The following is a 21,665-nucleotide window of genomic DNA, read 5'->3' as shown; positions in this document are numbered from 1 at the left end:
TAAACTAATGTTTTCCCATCAGGAATCAAGTAAAGTTTAGCCAGAAACAGAACAGTAGTGTGAATTCATAAAGAAGCACACTCCGTTTTAAGGCTCATTAACTTTTTCCACTGGGAAAAGCACTCACACAATCAAGTGCTATTAAAAATCAACTGCCAGCCCACATTTTATGTCAGTATTGAAAACATGGGCTTCAAAACCTGATCTCAATATTCTGTTGAGCTTTTTTTAATAAACGGTGTTTGTTTTATATTAGCTGTGCCTGAATTACACTCGTGAGTTTTGTGGTTGGGGAGCATCCAATATACATAAGCATAAAGTGGGGAGGATGGTATTATTGGATCAAATTCTTCTTCTAATAATAATAATAACAACAACAACAACCACCATTAATAATACACATCTCTTAGATAGTAGTTTTCATCATAAATATCAAGGTGTTTTACAAAGGAAGTCAGTATCATTTTCCCCATTTTACAGTTGGGGAAACCGAGGCATACAGAGGCGAAAGCAATTTGCCCAAGATCACCCAGCAGTGATCACCATCTGGGAATCCTCTATTTTAGGCCTCAATACTTCAAACTACTCTGCACCAGTGGTTCCCAGTGCATGTGTAGAGCCTGGTTAACTGAGATGGGACTTTAGACACATTCAGGCATCCGCCTGTGTAAATTAGTCTACCAGATCTGGGCTTTAGTCTGGTGTCAATCCAGAGTAACTCTGTTGGCTTTAATATTATTCTGGATTTACATTTGTGTAGCTGAGAGGCCAATTTGACCTAAAGCCAATAAGGGATACAGAATTAGCACACAGTACTAGTGGCACAGAAATATCAAAGAACCTTCAAAAATCATCTGGTGTTGTTTTGGATCCCTACCTATTCCAATCATCCCATTACATATATTTGCATTTTCAGGTACAGATGCCAAATTATTTGATTTGCCTTTACTTTATCTTCAGCCCAGTTAGTAATGTCCCAGTCCAGTTCCCATGGAAGTTAGATGGCTAGACTCCCATTGACTCAAAGGGAGCGGGATTAGGCCTTAAGTATGATTAGTGTGGTAAAGCTAGTAGAAGGTAAAAGATAATGACATGTTCTGGGTCATGTCCCAGGGGATTGTGAGGAATAACAAGCCACCTGCCCATTCCGATCTGATTATTTTTACAAACATGACATTGAAATGCAGTCTGTCTTCAATAATAAACACACTTTCTGATGGATTTCCAGAGGTCCATCAGAATGGATTATCAGCTGATGATTGATAAAGACATGATTCTCTTCTCACATCTCCAGTGAAACTGCATTAACTACGGTGGAATTATTCCTAATATTCACTGCTATGGAGGAGAATCAGGGACACACTTGCTGTGAAAATAGAGTTGTCAGAAGTCACTTAATAGAAATGGGATATCAATAATGAAAAGGACTGACATGGGAAATACTGGAGAGAGGGGAAAAAATTCAGTGAAACTGCAGATGCTTCAGAAATTAAGCCAGCAATTCTCTACCTTCTGCACCAAAGAGAAAACTGCCAACTCTCCTTAGTGTAAATGAAGCAAGAAATTGTTTTGTGGAAACAGAGTAAAGAAATAAAAGGTCGTGGGGCAGAACAATTGTACAAGACAAGTTAGAAATACAGGGCAAACTGTTACTGAAATTGCATTTGAGCCCACATTGAAGATCTCAAATCAACCTGTTCTTGGTCATCTTACCTCAGGAAATTCAGTGAAACTGATACAAATAAGAAAAGCAATCATTAATGTTCCAAGTGCTTTCTTGATGCACTGAGTGGGGGAGGGGGGGGGGAATGATCATGCATTCCATAATGATCATGCATTCCCCTGCACTGTGGCAGAACCAAGTATAACTAGATCATCTCGGACAGGTGTTTGTCTAGCCTGTTCTTAAAAACACCCAGTGATGAGAATTCCACAATCTCCCTTGGAACAATATTCCAGTGCTTAGCTATCCTTATAGGTAGAAAGTTTTTCCTAATTCCTAACCTATATATCCCTTGCTGCAGATTAAGCCAATTACTTCTTCTCTTACCTTCAGCGTACACGGAGAACAATTGGTCACTGTCTTCTTTATAACAGACCTTACTATATCTGAAGACTGTTATCAGGTCCTCCCTCAGTCTTCTTTGCTCATGTCAGGGTTCCCTCCCCACTCTGAACTCTAGGGTACAGATGTGGGGACCCGCGTGAAAGACCCCCTAAGCTTATCTCTACCAGCTTCAGATAAAAACTTCCCCAAGGTACAAATTCTTCCTTGTCCTTGGAATGGTATCACTGCCACCACCAAGTGAGTTAGACAAAGATTTAGGAAAAGGACCACTTGGAGTTCTTGTTTCCCCAAAATATCCCCCCAAGCCCCTTCACCCCCTTTCCTGGGGAGGTTTGAGAGTAAACAAGGTGAGCACAGACCAGCGCCTTGGGCTTTAGGACACTAAAAACCAATCCAGTTCTTAAAAACAGAACTTTATTATAAAGAAAAAGTAAAAGAAGCACCTCTGTAAAATCAGGATGGAATGTAATTTTACAGGGTAATCAGATTCAAAACACAGAGGATTCCTCTCTTAGCAAAACTTTAAAGTTACAAAAAAAACAGGAATAAACCTCCCTCTTAGCCTAGGGAAAATTCACAAGCTAAAACAAAAGATACTCTAACGCATTTCCTTGCTATTACTTACTATTTCTGTAATTTTAGATGTATCATTCAGTAGGAGTTGGATTACTTGCTTGGTCTCTCTCTTTGTCTCCAGAGAGAACAACAAAAGCCCAAAACAAAAACCTTCCCCCACAGATCTGAAAGTATCTTCTCCCCTTATTCCTCCTTTTGGTCAGGTGCCAACCAGGTTATCTGAGCTTCTTAACCCTTTAAAGGTAAAGGAGGGATTTTATGCTACCCTTAGCTGTATGTTTATGACAGCTCAAGACTAAACATGCCCAACTTTTTTTAACCTTTGCTCATAGGTCAGATTTTCTAAACCTTTTAACATTTGTTGCTCTCCTCTGGACTTTCTCCAATTTGTCCACATCTTTCTTAGAGCTCAACACAGGACTCCAGTTGAGACCTCATCAGTGCCAAGCAGAGTGGGACAACTACCTCCTATGTCTTACATATGACACTCCTCTTAATATTAGCCTTTTTCACAACTGCATCACATATCTGACCCATATTCAATTTGTGATCCACTATAAGCCCCACATCCTTTTCTGCAGCACTATCACCTAGCCAGTTAGTTCCCATTTTGTAGTTGTGCATTTGATTTTTCCTTCTTAAGTTTAGTACTTTGTACTTATCTTTATTGCATATCATCTTGTTGATTTCAGACCAATTCTCCAAATTGTCAAAGCTATTTTGAGTCCTACAAAGTCTTTGCTGTTCCTGGCAGTTTGGTGTCATCTGCATATTTTATAAGCATATTCTTCACTCCATTATCCATGTCATTAATGAAAATATTGACTATTAGTGGACCCAGGAGAGAACCATTTGGGATACCACTAGATACACTCTCCCAGTTTGACCCAAAACATTGATAATAACTCTTTGAGTACGGTCTTTCAATCGGTTATGCACCCACCTTATAATGACTGCAAATACACCACATTTTTATAGTTTCCTTATGAGAATTTCATGGGAGACTGTATCAAAACCTTTACTAAAAATCAAGACATATCACGTTTACAGCTTCCCCACATCCACTAGGCCAGTGACCCTGTCAAAGAAGGAAATTAGGTTGGTTTGGCATGATTTGCTTGATATTTAGTATTAATGGTTAGGCAGCTGGTGTACTGTGATCCCTGCTTTTTAAATGAATCATTACTGTCTTACTGTTACTTTTTGCTCCCCCACATCTGTTTGTCATATGAACCTGTTGACCCTCATCTTACAGTTAGACAGTATGCTCATTGGAGAAGGACCCATCTTTTCATGATATGTATATTCAGAGCCTTCATCTCTTACTGGGCCCTCTGGATACAACTATAATACAAACATCAATAAAAATAATTAATCATTAATATTTTATTATAAAAATAATAAAGTAATATCCATAGCATTGCAAGGGCGTAATATTGGAAGGTTCTCATAGAATCATAGAATCTCAGGGTTAGAAGGGACCACAGGAGGTCATCTAGTCCAACCCCCTGCTCAAAGCAGGACCAATCCCCAACTAAATCATCCCAGCCAGGGCTTTGTCAAGCCGGGCCTTAAAAACTTCTAAAGAAGGAGATTCCACCACCTCCCTAGGTAACACATTCCACTGCTTCATCACCCTCCTAGTGAAAAAAGTTTTCCTAATATCCAACCTAAACCTCCCCCACGCAACTTGAGACCATTACTCCTTATTCTGTCATCTGCTACCACTGAGAACAGTCTAGAGACATCCTCTTTGGAACCTGCTTTCAGGTAGTTGAAAGCAGCTATCAAATCCCCCCTCATTCTTCTCTTCTGCAGACTAAATAATCCCAGTTTCCTTAGCCTCTCCTCATAAGTCATGTGCTCCATCCCTGTAATCATTTTTGTTGCCCTCCGCTGGACTCTTTCCAATTTTTCCATATCCTTCTTTTAGGGTGGGGCCCAAAACTGGACACGGTACTACAGATGAGGCCTCACCAATGCCGAATAGAGGGGAGTGATCACGTCCCTCGATCTGCTGGCAATGCTCCTAGTTATACAGCCCAAAATGCCAGTAGCCTTCTTGGCAACAAGGGCACACTGTTGACTCATAGCCAGCTTCTCCTCCACTGTAACCCCTAGGTCCTTTTCTGAAGAACTGCTGCCTAGCCACTCAATCCCTAGTCTGTAGCAGTACATGGTATTCTTCCATCCTAAAAGCAGGACTCTGCACTTGTCCTTGTTGAACCTCATCAGATTTCTTTTGGCCCAATCCTCTAATTTGTCTAGGTCCCTCTGTATCCTATCCCTACCCTCCAGTGTATCTACCACTCTTCCCAGTTTACTGTCATCTGCAAACTTGCTGAGGGTGCAATCCATGCCATCTCCAGATCACTAATGAAGATATTGAACAAAACCGGCCCCAGGACCGACCCTTGGGGCACTCCGCTTGATACCGGCTGCAAACTAGACATGGAGCCATTGATTACTACCCATTGAGCCCGATGATCTAGCCAGCTTTCTATCCACTTTATAGTCTATTCATCAAGCCCATACTTCTTTAACTTGCTGGCAAGAATACTGTGAGAGACTGTATCAAAAGCTTTGCTAAAGTCCAAGAATAACACATCCACTGCTTTCCCCTCATCCACAGAGCCAGTTATCTCATCATAGAAGGCAATTAGGTTAGTCAGGCATGACTTGCCCTTGGTGAATTCAAGCTAACTGTTCCTGATCACTTTCCTCTCCTCAAAGTGCTTCAAAATTGATTTCTTGATGACCTGGTCTATGATTTTTCCAGGGTCTGAGATGAGGGTGACTGGCCTGTAGTTCCCTGGATCCTCCTTCTTCCCTTTTTTAAAGATGGGCACTACGTTAGCCTTTTTCCAGTCGGCGAGGACCTTCCCAAATTGCCAGCTTCCCTGAGCTGAATCAGGGAAGCACTTGCTTTCACTTTGATTTCAGTGGGATTTAGGCATGTGTTTAGATGTTCTGCTAAATAGGAATGAACTGAATCATGAGATTAATGTTAAGCATGTACTTAAGCACTTTGCTGAATCAGAGCCTCAATGCTCTGGGCACCTACTCTCCCACTGAGCTCTTAGATGTAAGTATGAAACAATGTTTTAAAAACACCTTTGTAAAATGTTTACAGCACTAAATGCTATAATGTGTTTATACTCTTGAATTGTCTTGCTTCATTTAATTATACTGGAAAGAAAAATAAAGTAAAGTTGTTATGAGGGGGAAGAAGACAGCCAACAAAACAAATGAGGAACGATAAGTGTTAAGTATACGTTTGTATATATTTGCAAGAAAGACTAGAGCAGCCTATACTTATCAGTTCAGCAATTTGTTTCTTTCTGTCTCTTGAAAAGAAAACAGAAGCAAATACACTATGATGGCTAAAAATCATGGCTAAAAAGTATGTGCAATGGCTCAGTGTCTGTCTGATAATGATACAAACCAGGAAATTCAATGCCAAGGCCAGAATCGCCATCTTAACTCATTTTAAATTGAGTGTCAGCCTTCAATTTATATTTTTTAGGGTTTTTATAGTCAAACCAGACTTTTCAGGTAAATTATACATATTTTGTCCATAAATTTTCTGAAGGGAGGGGTAATATTTCATTGAAGGATATAAAACACATACAATACATATCCGACAAAACCATTAATCTATATTCTGTTTATTTGAAATAATTTGAATTGGTGACTTTTTTTTTAAAAAGTTGCCATTCTCCTAATAACATTGTTACAACTACATAATAGGAGACTGTCGCTGTCCTAATTCCAAGAGTCAACACAATGTATGGTAGCATTGCCTGTTATTACACACAGCATACTTTGAACTTTCACATGCCTATATTTATTTAACAGATGGCAGAGCCTGCAAAAGGATCAAACATCTTCCTGACAAGAGAGCATCTCATTTTGTGCAGGAAAATTGCCAGGTATACTTACTGGCTGGTAAATAAACTGATTGCCTGAGTCTTTCCAAGAGGAATTAACTGCTTGCCACAGCCACAGAGGGGCAGGGAGGCATGAACAGAAGAATTATGCAATCCTTAATTCAATAGTTGGCAAAAAGGAATTGAATATAATATGCAATACTGTGCAAATTTATGCATAAGACAAAAAACTCACCTCTGAGCCCATGCATAATAATCTGGAGACTAAGAACCTTTCTGGAGAATTTTTACATGAACCTAGCTCTTTGGGGCAGGGACTATAATTTATTATGAGTTTGAATGATGCCAAGCACAATTGGTCCAAATTTGAGTGTGGCCTCTAGGTGCTACTACAACATAAATATTAATAAGGATTTGATAGCAGGGATATAATTCTCTATTAAATTCTGTGGAATCATTTAAAAGCACTATATGAAAGATTATTATTAAATCTATATGTTTCTGAGCAATTTTTATAGAATTCTATTTAATTTCCATAGAACCCTACAAGTTTCATTCCTATTAAATTCTGTAGGATTTTTCCATAAGAGATGATACCCCAACCTAAGTTTCTCACAATTTTTATTCAATAACAGCTAGGATTTCTCTGTCAGGTACTATTGGAAACAGTGTATCGTCCTCATGGAACATTATTTATAAATGAGGCTTCACCATATTACGTGTGAAAACTTCTGTGTACATTCTACTACTTCCTATGACATTTTTCTTGCACACAGACCACTTTAGGAACTCCCCCGACTGACTCACTTTGTGTTCTTAGCACTAGTTATTCCCTTAGCATTTGTTCTCTTACACTATTATCTGTTTCTCTTCTTCATTTTGAAGCTGTCCATAATTTCACACTGAAAATGTCATGGGAGAATGGTACAGTTCTCTTTACAGGCATAGTATTGACCCCACCCCTAGCATCCTCCAAGTAATATTTATTTTCTTTTTGTCTGTCCAACCATGTTTCCTGCCTGGTTCTTCTGGGTAGCACCACTCTTAACAAATATTTTCCTATCAGATCAAATCCATCTACACATACCCAGGATGCAACTGTTAATGTTCCTCTTAAGGTTTTTGTTGTTGTCTGAAATGTCTGCTCAATTGGTGACTGTGGTCAACTTTTATTATGATTTGTATTTCTAGCATGGATGGTTGCTCGTGTTTTCCTTGAACTAGTTGGATAGATGGCTACTTGGTATAATTTGGCTTGCAATAAAAATATTTTCAAGCATGAAATAATTCAGTGTGTATATATGTTTCTTGCTAATATTAGCCACATCTTGCACACTATGGGTCATGTCCACAGCCTAAGGGACAAGGGAGACACTCCGCAGAAGCTACTTCAATCCAGTCACTGAAGTCAGGCGAGAGTGAGGGCATGACAGGCACTCTTTTCTCTTGCCATCCCTGTTAATAGCCACTTCAGCCCTGAGGTGGTTTGTCACCTTCTACGGCTCAGCACTCTGACTGGGCCACAAGTTGTGCCCACTCCTTCCCGAGTATGTAAAGAGTCCAACAAAAGGCTAACTCCATTGCCCAATGAGGGGCTTCAGGTTTCACCTGGCCAAAGTTCCAGACTTGGGACCTTCTGGGATATGGGCTCTCCCTACTCTTAAATCTCCAGTCTCTAAGATACTAGGCCTTTTGCCTCCAATCTTATGAGGGGGTGGGTAGGGGAATCTAGCTTCACCCTCTCCACCAGGTTCTGACTCAAGGAACCAAAGGTAGGTGGCTAAGTCCTGCACCCTGTGCTATGTGGCTGCCTCCCTGGATCACTTCCTACCAGTCTCCCCACACAAGAGGGAAAAGCAAAGGCTTATAAAAATAAATCAAAGGTCAGGGGCTCTGGTAGCTAGGCCTCCAACAGTGCTCCTTTTGCAGAGCTGGGTCTGCACGCCTTCCCTGATTGTCTGCAAGTGAGGTACTCTGCTCCCCTTTTTAAATTGAGTGTCAGCCTTCAATTTGTATTTGCTCCCCTTTTCAGCTCCTCCTCCAGCCTGTGTATGCATTGCAGGTGTGGGGGTGGGCCCAGACCTGCTCCTTAACCCCTGTGGGTTTGCACAGCTCAATACAAGGATCCATGTAGAAGTACTTCCTCTGGCCATGTGCATGCCAGAGTGTGTGCATCTCCCACACTGAACCCCTTTAAGCAGGCCTGCCCTAGCTGACAAAATGGGTGTTATACAAACAGAAATGACTGAAACCAGTAATGAGGAATCACCTTAACCCTATGGTCCTAGTGTGATAGGAAAAGATAAAGAGAAATGGCTAGTTGTCCTCTTCCATAATGTTTTATGGTCCACTGTCATAATCCTCTGCCATGCTTACCTCTTTCCAAACTAAATAGTTGTAGTTTTTTTAATCTCTTTTTGTACAGCAACCATACCCCCAAAACTGTACTCACTTTCATTACCCTTCTCTGCACCTTTTGTGAAACTGCTATGCTGGCTGACAATGCCAATGGTACCAAAGGGACAAAAGTAGGAAGGAGACAGCAATTGAGAATGGAACAGACACCAAATGAAATAATTTTTTTCTCTAAGAGAAAAGGGTTACAGTTTGCTAGAGAACAAGTAAGGTGCCTGGGTCCGTGCAGTTTAATAGGGAAAACAATATTTTAAAAAGCAGTGCAGTTAAATTTGTTTTCAGTAGCACTAATCAGAAAATTTCCATCCATGTTTTTTCAAAGGCAGATACAGTTTCCATAAAATGGACATTTTTTATTTTGCTGAATTTTTTTGATTTTCCATCTGGAAAGTTGAATTATGTTCTGTCAGACTGACCTGAATCAAAATATTTGGGGGGTTTTAACCAAATCGAAACAATGGGCAGAAATTCCAGTTTTCAACCAGCTCTACCTTTTATTCTTTGAAGGACAGAAGGGAGAAAATTCTTTCCAGCCCACAATGTAGAAAAGAATGCAGGGAAAAGTGCTGGACATCAGCAGGGGACAGACACTTTAACTCCCACTAATACACAGGCATTTAGAAGCCTTTGCCTTCATTTTCCTTATGAACTGACCCCCGTGGGGCAGCTGAAGGCTATCTGGATGATTCAAGGAGCTGCTCATGCTATGTTACCTGTCTTCTATGCATTAGCAAATAATTCATTGTTTTGCCTGTAAAAAGATATGATTTGTCTTCAGTGGTAAATGTGGTTCACTGGATATAAACATCAGGTTGAAACATAGATGCCACCACTGCTTTTAAAAATATTCTCTATGGAAAAAATATAAATTATTTGTAAGTTCTATAGATCCATCCTGTTACTATTCTTCAGGGGATCTGAATTCTCTTAGATGGTCTATTTAATTGCAGTGCTTCTTTTCCCAGGCTCACCTTTAGTTTAACAGTCTAAGGCCATGTCTACACTACCCACTGGTTTGGCGGGTAGTGATTGATCTATTGGGGATCGATTTATCGCGTCTAGTGTAGATGCGATAAATCGATACCCGATCACTCTGCTGTCGTCTCTGGAACTCCACCACAGCGAGAGGAGGAAGCAGAGTCAACGGGGGAGTGGCGGCCATTGATCCCGCCCTGCGAGGATGCAAAGTAAGTGATTCTAAGTCGATCTAAGATACGTCGACTTCAGCTACGCTATTCTCATAGCTGAAGTCAACGTATCTTAGATCGATCCCTTCCCCCCCCCTCCCCCCAGTGTAGACCAGGCCTAATAATGTTTTTGCTAATTCCACAGGTCTGTGCCTCCAGTTGAGGCTTTACATTTCTGATATATATCAGGATTTTTTTTTAAATCCCGTTTAGAAATATGAAGTCCCAGTTCTCGGAAAGAGAAAACAAAATCCCTCCTTAAAGATGTGACCCAGTGAATCCTGCAAGTTCGTCCTTCTAGTTTGCATCTAAAAATGGCTTCATGTGTTTTTCTTGGAATTGTTGTCAAGTAGCAACTTCCCTCCCACCCTTGAATTGTTTCCCGACAACTGAGAGTTGTTCTATAGCCTATACGATGCCAGCTTGTGATAAGTATTTTAGTAATAACCACAGGATGAATTAGCTTTAATCCTAACATTTCATAAGAAAATTATACAAGGGTGAAGGGGAACAGTCCTCATCACATTTTCATGGGCATATCTATTTTAAGGTTATCCCTTCCAGCACTTGGTTTACATTAGTCTCCACTCAGGAGATGCTTAAAACCAGCAAATCCTCCTCATCGGCAACAGTCAGAAGTAGAGGTCCCAGACTGAATTACATACATTTTCACACAACAGTTACTGGAGAAGTGTTTCTGGTGTTGCAGAAGTCGAGGTTCAGTATGCAGCGGCATTCAAACCTGATACTTCCTATGGCATGATGTGGGAGCTAGTGTCCTTTGAGGAAAGTTTAAAAAGCTTTATTTTCTTTTTTCAGGTACATGGAAGCTTTTAGGGTGTGGACACTCTTTATCTTTGTGTGCTGTTTAGCACCAAGCATGTTGTCTATGCTGAAAAATAATAAAGGCAGCAATGAATGTAGCAAAAAAACATTTGAGTTAAATATAACAATGAGGTAATGACGTGTACAACAATATATCAACAGAGAAAATGTAAGCTTAGTGTTCTTCATTTATGCAAAAGAACTATAAGATGGTTTCATAGAGTCCAAGGCCAAAAGGAAAACTGTGGGCATCTAATCTCCTGTATAACACAGGCCATAGAACTTCCCCAAAATAATTCCTAGAGCAGATCTTTTAGAAAAAAAAAACATCCAATCTTGATTTTAAAATGGTCAATTATGGAGAATCCACCATGACCCTTGGTAAATTGTTCCACTAGTTAATTACCCTCACTAGTAAAAATTTACACCTTATTTCCAGTCTGAATTTGTCTACCTTCAATTTCTACACATTGATCGTGTTCTACCTTTCTCTGCTAAACTGAAGAGCTCATTATCAAATATTTGTTCCCCATGTAAGTACTTATAAACTGTACTAAAGTCACCTGTTAACCTTCTCTTTGTTAAACTAAATAGATTGAGCTACTTGACGCTATCACTATAAGTCATATGTGTACTGGGATCAGATTGGCTGATGGCTATTTTACTTGTTTTATTATTGTATTATAATAGCACTCAAAGACTCCAGTTAGAAAAATGACCCAATCATGCTAGGGGCTGTAAAATTACATACTAAAATACAGCCCGTGTCCCAAAGGTTTACAATCTAAGGGGCAGGACTAAAGTCTGTTGCAGTCAGTGAGGAAATTCCCATTGACTACAGTGACTTTTGCTCTGATCCTAATATTGTTAATCCTGGTTCTAAAATGTGTTCACCTGTACATACTAATTGCAAAGAAGTTACCAGACCACTTAGGAATTAATCATTTCATGGATTAGAATATTTCAGTTAACACAGTAACATTATTTTTGCATATGAAGGAGTCCTCTTCCCAAGTGATACCAGAAAATATTGGATGGTTTCTTTATTTCCCTTAGTCAGACTCTATATTTAGCCTCAACTGACAATTTTAGAACTCCTGCTTTAGATTCACATCCATGAGACCAGCACAGAAAGGGACATCTACAGTTTCAAATTATCATGTGACCAACTAGCCAGTTATACATTTGGGAAATGTAAGGAGATATATGCTGAAGATTTGTTTTATTTATTGTCATGCTCTTGACATATGAGGAGAGGCTGAGGGAACTGGGATTGTTTAGTCTACAGAAGAGAAGAATGAGGGGGGATTTGATAGCTGCTTTCAACTACCTGAAAGGGGGTTCCAAAGCGGATGGAGCTAGACTGTTCTCAGCGGTAGCAGATGACAGAACAAGGAGTAATGGTCTCAAGTTGCAGTGGGGGAGGTTTAGGTTGGATGTTAAGAAAACCTTTTTCACTAGGAGGGTGGTGAAGCCCTGGAATGGGTTACCTAGGGAGGTGGTGGAATCTCCTTCCTTAGAGGTTTTCAAGGTCAGGCTTGACAAAGCCCTGGCTGGGATGATTTAGTTGGGGAATGGTCCTGTTTGAGCAGGGGGTTGGACTAGATGTTGAATACCTTTCAACCCTGATATTCTATGATTCTATGATTCTGCAGTGGCTCCTGATGGACAGTAAATAGGACAACACTGTCCTGTGCTCCAGAGGTAAATATTTTACTGCTCCAGTGGCAGTGCTAAACAGGATGAGTGCCTTATAGGGATACAATCAATTTACGTATCACACTCAGGTCTGAATATTTTTTCACTTACTATGGTTACAAATAACACTTGAGATAATGATAAATGAAAGAGATTGGAGAAAAAATATTTCTGCTGGTTCCCCCTCCCACAATTTGTTTACTCTGTGCATCAGACAATACTTTGTCTATCATAGTGTAGGGTGTAGCAGTGCCTTTTCCAGAAGGAGAACTGTACTGAAATCAATGGTTTCCCTGACAGATAGGAGTTACTTTGGATAGCCAGAGTCCTGGCTTGAACAAAACTCATGGAGGTAGGGATTGGAATAGATGCAAAAAGGGGAGGGAAGATTCAAATGGATGACATTAAAGACATCATGGAAATGCTGCAGTAGTAGCAACTGACTTTTTTTTTATTATTAAATTATATTTTAAAGAGGTTATTTGTAAAAACAGAACAGTATTTTCTGACTCCAGGTTTTAAAAGACAGCATTACTGATGTTTGTAGAATTCTGTAATATCTCTCTCCTGCATACAGAACCCTGCAAAATCCTGCCTGGTACTGATAAGAAAAAAAAAACCCCTAACTCTGTCAAAGAAGTACTCAGAATGATACACTCCCAACCACTATTCTCTCAAGACCGGGTTAAGCTATCAGGGCTGTCATCATTTCTGGGGAGGGACACCACTGATGGAGCCTCAATGCATATAAGAATGGAATGCTGAGAATTCATCCGCTCTTACACCAATTAGTGCTGGAGACTTGGAGCTGAGCTATGTATCCACCCACCAGTCAGTGGTATGAACATCAGGTAAATAAATGATAGACCTATCCTGAATACTTCCTTCATTGGAAGGTTCGGAACATGCTCAGACTGCTCCACTAGGCTGCTGATACTGAATAGGCAAATGGTTTGATTGTTAGTACAAATGTCAGCATATATCATGCCGGCTGCTCAGAACAAATGATATTCTAAGTAGTTATTGGAGTTATTGCCAGTTCTTTGAAGAATATAAAATGATGTTGAGGTTTAAATAAGATTAAATAAGGAGTCAAAGTTCTGTATTAATCACATTCCATTAATCGTCTCTTCTGTAAATACATAACACACATATACATATACATCTCCAGACAATTTTCTATGGTAAGTTCCATTCCAAGTAATAGAAATATTCTAAGACCTGTTTATTCACCAGCTGGAACTGGTTTAAGGGAATATACACATTAATTCAGTTATACACCAACAGCATGTAACTATGTAGAAAATACATCACATGCCATTAAATTATTTTACACTAGTGTTAGATCGTATATTAAAGTATGTTCCGTTTTCATGACAGTCTGGGGCATCTACCAAGAGAGATTAGAAATTCAGTATTGGGCTACATCAAAAAGAAAATAATTTTGTGAATAAGGTATTCGAATGGGCTTCAGGAGGAGACCTGAATTCAGTTCCTAGTTCTGCCACAGACTTCCTCTGTGACCTTGGGCAATTGATTTAACTTTTCTGTACCTCAGTTCCCTAGGTGTGAAATGCTGCTAACTCCTCCTTTCTCTCACCCTTTCAGTGACATGTCTATTTAGACTCTAAACTCTTTGGTTTGGGGAAAATATGTAGCACAACGGGGCCCTGATCTTAGTTGAGGCCTCTCAAATAAAAATAATATCAATACCTGTTATTAACATGGAGCATGTTCTTCCATAACAAGGTTCATGACATACAGCTCTGTAAAGCCTCCTAACTCCCCATTATTTAAATAAAGATGTCGTGGTCTGTAACCTGCCTCGTGCTGATTCTGAGGTCTGAAGGGCCACATCCTCAGCTGGTGCCAGGTGGCATAACTCGGGTCAACTGTCAAATGCAACTGAAACACTCTTCCCCATTACAGCCCTTTATGAAAATGAATGAGTTAAATGTGCCCTCTGAGTTCAATGGCCTCACACCAGGAATAAATCTGGCCTAATACATTTGGTCTGAGATTTCCAAAGCTTCTTTGAGCAGTTAGATGCCCAGTTCCTATGCACTTTAGCAGGAACTGTGTGACCAGCAACCCCCACTCCCCAGGTAACTTTGAAACTCTCAGCCCTGTTGCTTAGTGTGTACGTCAATGGTAAATATGTCTGCAATGGAGAGCTCCACTTTAGACTAACAAACTTGTGCCAATCCCTTGCTTTTATGCATTCTCCAACAATATACAACTAGATGCTGTATTCCTTCCACACCCAAAGCCTCTCATTAACTTCACTAGGAGTTCTGAGTGTGCAAGGAGTGCCATTTGGAACTCATGTGGACACACCCTTTATTGTTTCCAAAGGAAGATTGCACTGGGGCTCATAAACAGTATGGAGATAGTATAGATACATATTCATTATTACAGTAGAGGTTCTGGCTTCATTTGAGACAATGACTAGGCAACACCCCAGATTGCTCCTCATGAAAATTCATTAAATATAATGGTTTTGAAAGAAAGGGTGATGTCAGGGTCAGATAAGTGTAAACCAGTTCTACTAGGTAATGGAGTCAGTAGGGGGAAAAAGTGTGTGAATTCAGTTTTCTTATGTGGTTAATGTCACTCAGTACAAAATTTGTTCAGAGTTTGTTGCATATCTTAAATAGTTCTAGGTTCAGATGAAAACTATGTCAGTTGTTTCTAAAGCTGGCAAGGGCATATGTCAGTTTTCATTAAGAATAATTTCCCCTAGGATCTTTGACTTAGGTTAACCTTCAGACCTTCCCCGACCCTGGCTGAACCATCATGGTTTCTTTTTGTGTTTTGTTCTCTGGATAAGTGTACCTGACAAAATGTAAGCACCTGCAGAGGAATATGTTGACTGAATCTCTGAACAGCTCTCACATCTACCAATTGTTTCTGAAACCTACAGCAAAGATTTCTCCTCCTTTTCTTCCCCTGAAAAGATTTATTCCCCCATTGCAAAGAGGATGGGAACCTTAGAAGTGAATACATTTTCAAATGAATAAATGTTCTTCACATTAGACTTATTTTCTAATGGCCACTGATTTTTAAGCACAAGTCCCCATTGATTTCCACAGGGAAAGTTCTGCTTATAAACCACTGGTGAGATACATCCCCAAGAATTCTTGACATATTTTAAATGCATCAACCATGTTTCAGTCAGTAGATTAACATCTTAACACAGAGCCCTATTTTAAGGCAGAGAATACAGCACGTTCCTACTAGCACAGCTAATATAACCCTTTAGGATATAGCAAAAATTCTGTATTACTTCACAGACAAGAGATGTTTCCCAGAGACTGCAAAAACCTGTGGGTGCACCATTCAATGCAGATGTCAGAGTCCTCTGCTCTACTCCTTGCTAATGAGACTGCCCACCCTTTTTCTTAATAAGCTTGGTTTGTTCATTGTTCAAATGTAACAAATAATTTCAAGGTTAAGTCACTCTTGGCACGCACAATAAAGCTGGTGGGAAAAGGAACTTTTCAGGGCAAAGCAAAAGCTGACATATTGTTCAAGAACCGTTTGCCTAAAAAACATGAGGTTGTTGTAATGTATTATTTTAGGTTCACACGATCCACTGATATTAATATGTATGGCATGCTGAACAGTTTTGCTCTGAAGAGGATTTAAATATATATTGGAAATGAATAATTTACTTCATTCTACACCCAAAAGTTGAGACATACTTTTGGAACAGGCACTTCACATCAAACATTTTCCGATGTAAGGCCATATATCTAAAACCCCATTCTGTGATTGTATAGCACCTAGCATAACAGGGTCCTATATCCTAAGCCTTATGACAATATAAGTAATACACTTGTAGCAACAATATTTCTTAATTGTGCACTGAGATACGACAGTGATCAGTGGCACTATAAAACCCTACAAGAGATAGAGGGCTTGCCTCAATGAACACTTAGTTGATGGCAAGCTGGGGTGTGAATGTACCCCCACACTAGCCTGCAGTGAACTACCTGTCTGGGTAGATCCTGCTGATGTGCATTAACAGTCCATTAATGCACTTTGATCTAGTCCCATTTCATATCAGCAGGTCCACTTGGACAGATAGTCCGCAGAAGGCTAGTGTAGGGTAGATTCACACCCCACCTTGCCATGAGCTAATTATTCATGTAAATGAGCCCAGAATCTTTGAAATATGAGCTTTATGTAATTAGGCCACAAGGATCATTTTGCTGGATATGTATAGCATGTTTTTTGTGTTTGAAAGTAAATTACAGGTTGCCAAACAATTCAAGAAGGTAAACCAGGTCCAGTCCATTGCCGTGATGGTGATGTGTGTGCAACCTGCACTCCTGTGAACTGGTACTTAGATTGTGACCCTTGTTATCAACAGGCAATGAATCAAAACTAAGTTTAGACCTCCCCCTTGCCTGTTTTGTTTTTCCTAGCAGGAAGAAATTATTATTAACCGCTCCATAACTGTTGCTCTTCGAGATATGTTGGACATGTCCATTCCACTGTAGGTATGTGTGTGCTCCAGCGCAGAGTTGTCAGAGAGTTCTTCCCCTTAGTGGTACCCACTGGGGTAGCATGAGCACTCTCTGGTGCCTCACGCAGAGTGCACAAGCATAAAGAGCAGATCCATTCCTGATCCCACTCAGTTTCTTCCTTCCAGAAGACTCCATGAGAGAGGGGAAGAAGAGTGGGTCACAGAATGGACACGTGCAACACATCTCAAAGAACAATTATTTCTTTGAGTAATTGGACGTGTCTATTCCACTATAGGTGACTCACAAGCAGTCCCAACTGGGTTCAGAGTCTATTTGAACAGGGACTGGAAGACCACTCGTCCAAATTTAACATTACCTCTAGATTGCTGAGATACAGCATAGGTCACTAAAACAATGAGGAGTCCAGTGGTATCTTAAAGACTAACAGATTTATTTGGGCATAAGCTTTCATGGGTAAAAAACCCACTTCTTCAGATGCATGGAGTGAAAAACCAGCATACGTCACTGCTTTGCAAATGATCAGTCTGGGAACGTTAGCCATAAAAGCTACAGAGATCACTAGTTGAATGACCCAACAATTTATCTGGAAGCATCACATTAGCCAACTGGTAATAAAGGCGAATACAACGGGGTATCCATGATGATAACCTTTGCATGGAAAAGGGACTGTCCTTCATTCATTCATTCATTCTGCAAACGCAATGAACAATTGAGTCAAAGACATGAAAGGTTTTTAGTCTGGTCCAGCTAAAAAATGAATAGTCTTCTAACAGCCAGAGTGTACAGTCTCTCCTCCTTATTACCATGAGATTTTTGGGGAAAGGTCAGTAAGAAAAGTGCTTGGTTAAAATGAAAACTTTTGTAAGAAAACTTGGGTGAGGATAAAGGTAGACATTGTCAGCATAGAAAACTGTATATGGAGGATCTGATATTAGAACCCTCAACTTCCCCACTCTCCTGGCCAATGAAATGGCTACTAAAAATGTTACCTTCATGAAAACGTTCAACAGAGAGCAGGGCACTTGAGGCCCAAAGTGGGGACCATCATCTTTGTTAAGACTAGACTCAGGCTCCATGGTGGAACAGGGGTCTGACCTTCGGAAATAATCTGTCCAAACCCTTTAAAAATCTTACAGTCATCAGGTTAGAAAAGAGAAAGTGGTTATCCCCAGACGGATGAAATGCCTATATATCCAGTAGGTGTGCCCTGATCAAGCTAATCACCAATCCTTGATGTTTCAGAGATAGAAGATAATCCAGCACATGCTGTTAGAAGCAAAAAAATACAGAAACCCCTTTGAGTCTCAACCAGATGGAAAACCTCTTCCATTTAGCCAGGTAAGTAGTTTTAATTGATGGTTTTCTACTATATTCAGCAGCAATTCCTGAAAGTCTCTAAAGCAGGACTCCTCCACCAATGTTACCTATGAAGCCTCCCAGGCCACCAGGTGAAGGGCCTGAAGATTAGAGTGCAGGAGGTAGCCACAATTCTATGAAACCATGTCTGTGTGAAACATGAGTGACGGTGGGGGACTGATTGAGAGGTCCAAGAGCTGTGAAAACTAATGATGATGGGCCCATGCGGGGCAATCAGTATAAGGTGGGCCTTGACCTGTTTGACCTTGCATAGAACTCTATGCAGAGAGTTATCGTGAGGGGAAAGCGTATCGCAGAACCTCTGCCCATGGCAGCAGCAAAGCATCTATGGATGAACGCAAACTGTGGCCCGCACAGGAACAAAACTGGTGACATTTTCTGTTGCCTTTTGTTGCAAACGGATCCATTTAGGGAATGCCCAAGAACTTGAAAATTGACCTTGTTATGTCTGGGCGAAGGGACTACTTGTGGTGATTGATAAACAACCTGCTGAGGTGATCTGCCAGCATATTCAGAGTCTCTGGGAGGTAGCCACTTTCAGAAGTATAGAGCTGCTGATGCAGAAGTCCCAGAGCAGGATTGCTGCCTGGCAGAGAAGTGAGGACCTGGATCCCCTCCCTGTTTGTTGACATAAAACACGGCTATCGTACTGTCAATCAGCACCAACACACCCTTCCCTTGATGTGAGGAAGGAATGCTATGCAAGCTAATCAGTTAGTTCACAAGTCCCTGATGTTTATGTGTCGACTGAGATCTTGGATAGACCAGAGACTTCGCATCTGCAGGTGTCCCAGATAAGCCCCCGCAACTCATGTCTGAGGCATCCATGACTAAGGTAAGCGACTGTTGAGGCAGAGTGAAGGGAACTCCCTTGCTGACGTTGATCATGTCCACCAATCTAGGGAGGATAAGATCAGATTTGGTATGTGTACTACCATATACCTATGTGGTGCTCCTTGGTGAATACACTTTGGCCCTCCAGCTTTGAAGGAATCTGAAACATAGCCTGGACTACACAAGTGTATGCTGCCATGTGTCTCAGCAGCCTTAAACAGTTTATGATCATGGTGATGGAATACATCTTCAAGTCTTTAAGATTTTGCATTGCATGCACCTGCCTGCTGTAGTAAGACCCTGGCCATTGTCGAATCAGAACCGCTCCAATAAATTCTATTTTCTGTATTGGAGACAGGATTGACTTGATCAACAGGCTGAGTGCATCGAAGCTGGAGGATCAGATTACACTTATGCTGGACAACACCTGTGATGTGGATGGACCCATTGTCAGCCAGTCATCCTGGTAAGAAAAAACATGGACCCGGACCTCTGAAGGAATGCTGTTGCCAGCACCACATGTTTTGTAAATACCTGCAGGGCAGCTGAGAGACCAGAAAAGAGCACAGTGAACTGACAATGGTGACCACTGATAGTATATCTCGGAAATATTATGTTGTTCTGATGAATCACCATATGGAAGTAAGTGTCCTTTAATTCAAGAGCACTATACCAGTCCCCTGGCTCCAGGGAAGGAATAATGGAAGCTAAAATGACCATATGGAATTTTGATTTTAGAGGAACTTGGTTTACTCCCTTAGATATAAAATAGGCCAGAGACCCCATTTTGCTTTTGGGATCAGGAAGTATAAGGAGTAAAACCCTTTTCCCTTTACAAAGGAGGGATTTCTTCTATAGCTCCTACAAGAGCCATATGGACAAGGCTTGGGACCAAGGTCTTCTGGTCACCCAGCCTGGACAGCATTTTCTATACACACTTCCCTCTCTATTATATTAACCCTTTCAGAAGAGATCACTTCGAAAAGAAAAAAGGTAATTCAGTTCCATGCTCACTCTCCCCAAAGACTGACAGATGGTGGTTTCTGTCATGTGAACACCAGCCCGTAGTGAGATCATTAACTCATGTCACATAAGCTACAGAATAGATTTATCAAAAGCCATTTTAGCCATTCCCAACTTGGAGCCACTCCCATCCTGAACCAACATGCTTTTTCGATGAAATGTTCTGTATGCCACTGCCAGCTATCTTCCTTTGAAGGGTTATCATTGGAACCTTGCAAAGCGACCTGGTGCCCTGCCTAGATTTTCAGCAGGACTGAAGATTCAGGTCTGATAGCATAGTTTACCGCATGCTCTTTTCCATTTGGTGTGATTCAAAAGTAACATGAAATAATTCTTTTCAGCATTCTTCTGCATTTCCAATTGTTACTAATTATAGCACATCATCTAGCTTATCCTGTACGTTCCATGTCTCTGGCTTGCATGGAGCCACATATTGTAATTGGTGATTATTATTTTCAGCTGGCAGACAGAGGACACAGACTACAATAAAAACACTCACCTAAGACTTTACAGATGAATTTTCTTTGGACCTAAAGATTAAATGCAACTATTTACATACATTAACAAATTACACATCATCAAACCAGCCCAATTTGGCTGTAATGTTATCATATGAGTTAATCTGTACATCACCATTTGTTCTTTATTTATATTTATCTTTTATGCTATCCAGCAAAGTGCTGAGGGCTCTCAAATTCCATTTACTTCTGTGAAGCTCAGGGGGAGTCGACAGCACTCAGCACCTTGCAGGATCAAGTCTTGTATCATAAAACGGAGCACAATTCATCATATGCTTAGTATGCAAGTGGTGACAACAAACAGTTACACTCCTGTCGTGCATGAACCAAATGATCCCATCAGAGGAAAAATAAAAGACACTGTTATGGGAAAAGACTCAAAACTCATCCAAGTCAGGAAATTTGGCTCAGTGGAATCATACCATGGTCCTGATAGGCCCTCAGATTACCACCAAAAAATGGAAAAATAAGGCTCAGTCCTTTCAAAAGTGGTGTGAGGTATTTCACTTGGCCAGTCCCACACTGCCTCAGGCTAAAACTTTTAGAGGAGTTTAGCCCAGATCTTACCAAATGAAAGTTAGGAGCCTATATTCTTTTGAGAATCTAGGTCCCAAATGTCCAATTTCCACTGAATTTCAATTGGAGTTGGACATCTAATTCCCTTACACTCGTTTGAGCAGTCCAGCCTTCCAAAGGAAATTCCAAAGGGCCTGTTTGAGGAGATTATTAATATACGTTTATTATGTGAGTGTATAAGGGCC

The 21,665-nt window shown here is 40.5% G+C and overlaps 1 long non-coding RNA gene across 1 annotated transcript in view; it reads left to right on the top strand.

Moving 5' to 3' along the window:
* LOC125630838 (uncharacterized) overlaps positions 1-20,896 on the top strand; it is a 45,522-nt gene extending 24,626 nt beyond the window's left edge. Inside the window, exons 2-3 of the long non-coding RNA XR_007354801.2 lie at positions 18,395-18,490; positions 19,722-20,896. This is a non-coding gene — a long non-coding RNA (uncharacterized LOC125630838). The remainder of the gene's footprint in view (positions 1-18,394; positions 18,491-19,721) is intronic.
* The last annotated feature ends 769 nt before the right edge of the window (positions 20,897-21,665 follow it).

This window comes from Caretta caretta, chromosome 2 (genome assembly GCF_965140235.1).
Source record: "Caretta caretta isolate rCarCar2 chromosome 2, rCarCar1.hap1, whole genome shotgun sequence".
NCBI lineage: Eukaryota > Metazoa > Chordata > Testudines > Cheloniidae > Caretta > Caretta caretta.
The sequence above is the reverse complement of the archived record's forward strand: the minus strand, read 5'-3'. Positions and strand labels throughout refer to the sequence as shown.